Source organism: Heliangelus exortis, chromosome 14, assembly GCF_036169615.1.
Source record: "Heliangelus exortis chromosome 14, bHelExo1.hap1, whole genome shotgun sequence".
Classification (NCBI taxonomy): domain Eukaryota; kingdom Metazoa; phylum Chordata; class Aves; order Apodiformes; family Trochilidae; genus Heliangelus; species Heliangelus exortis.
The window spans coordinates 18,241,384-18,246,781 of NC_092435.1; the positions used below are offsets into that span (position 1 = coordinate 18,241,384).

Below are 5,398 nucleotides of genomic sequence, written 5' to 3' on the forward strand. Positions count from 1 at the left end.
AGGTGGGATCAGTCCCCTCCGGGATCTCCCCCCGTGAGGAAGCTGCTGGGATGCTCCCTGCTGGGGCTGACCCCGCTCGCAGCTCCCTCCGTGCTCCCCCCCTTTGCCCGGGCTCCCGGGCAGCAGCAGCACCTCCTCCCCAGGGCACCCTGTGTCACACGGGGCGTCCCCAGGGATGGGGGGACCCCCGGGGAGGCCGCTGTGCTCCATGGAGAGGGGCTGCAGAGCCAGAGCTGTCAGCAGCAGCTGCTCCCCTGCCTGCAGATCAGCCCTTCCTCCCCGATCGGGAGCCTGTCTTTTGGGCAGAAACCCAACCTTGGCAGCCGAGGAGAAGGAGCATCTGCTAAACCAGACACATACAAAGCTTCCCCTGTGCCGATGATCCAGCCCCAGGCTGGGTGCAAATGCCCCGAGCTTCGAAGGCACCTGGAGCCAGGGATGTGCAGATGGGGCAGGGTGGGACCTGTCTTCCTCCCCTGGAAGACACCTGTGCTGGGACTGGTGCTGAGAGCCCAGGCCATCCGACCAAGAACTCTGGGGTCACTATTTCCTAAGCACAGCTCAGAGGGCTGGGAACTTCTTCCTGGGACCTCAGGGGCAAGAGGTTCCATACTGCAGGAAATGGCCCCAGCAGGAAGGAAAGGGTGAAGCTGGGCAGAGCTGGATGCCAGGGAATGGCTCCAGAGAGGTCAGGCTGGGTAGGATGGAGCCTTTGGGTACAGGTGCCAGAGTCACTCTCTGGGCTCTCCTTTCCTTCCCACTCTTTTCCCAAGCTGCCCTCCCCAAAGGGCCTGTCCTGACGTGCAGGTTCCATGAGTTCCAGGTTAATGACACCCCAGAGCTGCGCACGCTTTGGCACGGATGAAACACCACCCCTGGGTGCAAGGCAGCAATAAACTCACCAGGGCCAGCTCCGTGTGAGACAGGCTGCTCATGCCCTAAGCAAAGCCCCACCTCTGATGTACCTTCTTTGGGGCAATTTTTAGAGTAAAAAGGTCAAAACTCAAGGTACTTACAGCGATGTGTGACTTCTCTGCTGTTTGCTCAGGTGGCTGCAGACCCTGTGCTCCAGGAACTCCACTTCTCTCCTTCAGATTCCCAGTGTCCCCTTTCCCACTGCCCAATATGGACCACGCCAACCCAGCCCACCCTGCCCTGACCCCTCTCCACTGAGACCAGCACTGATAACTGGGCTTGGATGGCTGTCAGGACTCCTGACCCTGCTCCAGCAGCCCCTCTCCCTGGTGCCCCAGCTCCCACCCCCCTGCCAGCAGCACAGCCCTCCCCTGCCCTGCACTGCATGGGCAGCCAGCAGCCAGTTAACAACATGTAATTTACTGCCCGGGTGTTTATTGCCAGAGGGAATTAGCCAGATTAATCACAACCGCTATTACAAAGTTCTGTAATAAAAACCTAAATGAAATAAAAGGTGGCCAAGTGATTCATTGATGGAAATCCCTCCCCTGCTCCCCGTGAAGGCTCCCTCTGTAATCTCCCTGGCGTCGTCTCTTTCAGCTCCCTAAGTTTAATCCATAAAACATGGGTATGGCTCAGAGATATTTTACAGGCAGATGGAGCTGGGAAGGGGATAATTCCTGCCAGGGACATGGTGATGAGCCCTTCAGGGCCAACAAAACTCAGGCATGTGTCTGGTGGGCCACATGAGCCTGCCCCACCAGCTAAGCCCCCTGGGACCTCTGAGCAGCTCCAGGAAAACCCTTTACATGGCTCCTGTACCCACAAGCTGAGAAAGCCACTGAAACTCAGAGGACTTTTGTGCCGTGCAGAGGAGAGAACCTTGAGGAAGTGGTTTCATCCTCGAGGATGTGCTGATGCCCTCTAAAAGGTGGTTTCATCTCCCCTTGATGCTGCTCACCTGGTCCTCACTGCCCTGCTCAAGCACCCAGGAGCAGCAGGACTTGTGAGTGTGTTTGATGGGGGTTTGGAAGCCCCCAGAAGCATCATCCTGGTGCCAGGTTGGGTGCTCAGGCTGGTGGCTGGTGGGTTACAGGCGAGAAGAGCCCCAGAGCAGGGCTTTGACCCACGGGTCAGAGCTTCCCACAGCCCTGGGGGCTTGAGGAAAATTCCTCCTCTGCCATTCAACATCCGCAGGCAGCAGGAATCTGCTGGGACTCACGCTGCTGTCCTCTGTGACAGGCAGCTGAGCCTGGGCAGCAGTGCAGGACCTCTCCGTGCCCCCAGAGCACCTCCAGGTCAGGGACATCCATTGGGTTTCCCTGGGATGCCCATCCCAGCAGCTCCAGCAGGACACGGTGCTGGCAGCGGGAGGTCCTTCACTCCTCCTGAAACCCGGCAGCTGCAGGTACCTGGGGGGCAGGACTGAGCAGTGGCCTTTGGGGAAAAACATCCCTAAAAAAGCCTCGGGGCTGAGGCTGGGGTGCAGTGCAGTGAGGAGGGAGCCTGGATCCAGCTGGTTGAGCAGCTCCTTGGCACTGCCAGCAGGGCCAGGCGTGAGCAGCTCCCAAGCTTCTGCCAGCACCAAATGCCTGTTTGCAGAGCCTGGAAAGGTTACCTGCTTCCCCTCCATCTGAGATGGGTTATTTACCGTAAATATGTTTGCACTGGAGTTGTGAAAATTCAGGCGTGTTGATGGAAAGCCTGGCAGCAGATGTTGTCTTGGCATCCCCCAGGAAACTGTCACCATCCTCTGCTGCTGACACTTGCTTCAGAAGCAGCTTGGCAGAGGGGGGGTCTGCTTCGTGCTGCCGGTGGAATATCACTGTTCCTGTTATGCATTAAGCAACGTGTAAAAAATTGATCAAAACTGCATGTATTATAGATAACAGTGCAAAGAAACTGACAGCGAGGGCTCCTCCCACTCCTGAGCTGCCTGGGAATGGCTGGAGAGAGGGGCTGGACAAGGACAGGGCTGGGAAGGGCTTTGCCATGGGATTTTAGATGGGGGCATGACAGCATCTTTCAACCACAGAAAGACAAAAAAACCCAAAAAAAAACCAAACCAAAAAACCAGCAAAAATCAGCTAATGCAGAGGAAGAAGCAGGGGAGCCCTGCCTGGACAGAAAAGGGGTGAGCCTCCAGCCAAAGGGATGGGCAGAGCAGGGCAACCCCCGGGCATGCACAGGACCTTTTTTGGTTTAGGGGCTGGGGTTAACAGTGCTTACAAGTGGGATATATTTGGGAAAAGGCAAGGTGCTTGAAGAGGGTTTGTTTGGTTATTTTCCCAGCAGTAAAAATTACATGGTAACAAAAAAAGAAAAAAAAACAACACCAAAAAATCCCAAAACAAAAATAACATAAAAAAACCCCAGACAAAACCAAAATACAAAAGCAAAGCCAAACAAGAAGAAAAACAAAAACAAAAAATGCAAACAAATAAAAAAAAAAAAAACCAAACAAAAACCCAAACAACCCCCAAATAGAAACAGAAGAGAAGAGGAAATTAAAGCAGAGAAGCTGGTGGGAGGAAAATGGATCTGGAAATCAGGTATCTCAGTATCAGGGAGAAATGGTTCTCCGAGGGAAAATGATTGCAAAATACTGCGTGAAGAGGATTTTACCCTGTCAGGCAGCAAGAGAAGCTAAGGGAGGGGCTGGGCTGGCTGGAAGTGTAATTGTGTTGGAGTGCAATTTCAGTAGGGCTGGGGCTGCTGCAGCAGGGCCTGGCAAAGGCTGAAATCTCTTGCTCGAAAGAAGAGCTGGTGGCATGCTGCTGGGAAATGCCTTGAAAAATGGCTTTGAGAAAAGTTATTAAAATGCCCAAGGTAAATTGAAAAGTGCAACTGTTCAGGGAAAAGCTGTTTCATTCCAAGGTTTTTAAATTAAATAATCCCATTTTTCTTTGCAAAGCAATGCTCTGAAATGTGGAATGAGTTTTCTTCAGAGTAAAATGAAACAAACATCCTCCAAATGAAATAAAATTAAAAAAAAACCCCAAAAACCAGGTTTTTAGTTCAATAATAAAACTGCCGTGTTTTTTGACTTTGGGGAAATCCAGAATAAGTTTTGTTTCTTTCCTTGGTTTAATGCCAAGCTGGAAAATAAATACCTTGCAATGCTGGGGTGTGTGTACTGTCAGAACATGGGGGGAGCAGGGCAGGAGACCTTTTGTACTGAAGGGGAGAAAACGTGGATTACAGATGTGTCAAGCAGTTGGTGAGAGGTTATTTGTCACTGTTGTGGGTGCTGGTTGTGCTGCCAGGGAAAATCAATAATAATTGTGTCCCCCATGCCTTAGCTCCAGCCCGTCCATCTCCTGCAGCCCCACGCGGGTCAGCGGGCACCTTAACCCTCCTGGATTTAAACACTGGGGAGGGTTTGGGGAAAAGGAAAAATTCGTTTAAAGACAACACAAATGGCTTTGAAATGTGTCTGTCCCTGCAGTGTTTTCCCCAGAGCTAGGTGGCACTCACCATGCTGGGGTTGGTCAGTGTCCCCCGATGCTGGGGACAGCACGTGGCAGCTGCCACCTCAGGAGGTGTTTGTAGTGACACGGGTCTGGGGTTGGTCTTGTTCATGGCTGATTCCCTTTGCTGCTGATCTCCTTTGCTTTTCACACCTTTGTTCCTGTTCTTCTTCCCTGTGCTTTCCCCCAGCCCTGTGCTGACACCAGAATGAGCTTCCTGACAGCTGCCGACTTCAGTGCTGCTGCCTGTCACTGTCTGCATGGCAACGGGGACAATTTGCCTCCCGTCTAATTGCAGGTGATCGTGTGCCTCCACGCTTATCCTCCTGAAAAATAATAATTAAAAAATAATTATCTCGGAGACGGTGAGCTGGTCTCCAGGGGAGGGTCTTTGGTTTCATTCAGATCCCACAGATGCCCTGGACACAATGTTTTTAGGGGCTGTTCCTGGGGTGCAGGAGGCAGAGCTTACCTGGATGATGGCTTCAAAAAATGACAAGCCAAACACAGCTTAAATTGGGATGAGAGCATGTGGACCTTCCTGGAAAATCCTGTGTGGCTGGCACATCCTTGTTCAGGAGCAAAACAGATGTCATTCATCCCAGAGGTTTTCTTTCCCAGCAAAACCCCCCAGGGAATGGAGATGAGGATGTGCATGACCACCAGCGTGGTGAGCATCAGAGCCCTGGGAAACTCAGCCTGGCTCCAGCACACTCCTGGGCACCACTGCAGGGGCTGCAGAGGATCCCTGGGTTTCCAAAGCCATGGGGACACCTCTGCAGGGCTGTGCCAGGCAGCCTGTCACAGGCCTGGGAATACAAGGAAGGAAAAAAAAAATCTTAAGCCCAAAACCTTGCCATAAAAGCTGAAAATATTAACAGAATGCTCCCAGAACTCTGTGGATAACTGCATATTTTAATGAGGAACATTACAGCAATGGCTCATATGGAAAAAATGTCTCCTAATTATTTCTGGGCAGAAAGAACACTTCCTGATCTGGGCTTTTTTTTGGC

General features: G+C 52.2%; 1 long non-coding RNA gene across 1 annotated transcript; it reads right to left on the minus strand.

Annotated features, from left to right (window-relative positions):
- Positions 1-1,345: 1,345 nt before the first annotated feature.
- Positions 1,346-5,193, minus strand: LOC139802637 (uncharacterized). Its single transcript, XR_011728732.1, has 3 exons — positions 4,858-5,193; positions 4,393-4,711; positions 1,346-2,746 (listed from the first exon to the last, which is right to left on the minus strand). It is a non-coding gene; the product is annotated as an uncharacterized lncRNA (long non-coding RNA).
- Positions 5,194-5,398: the final 205 nt, after the last annotated feature.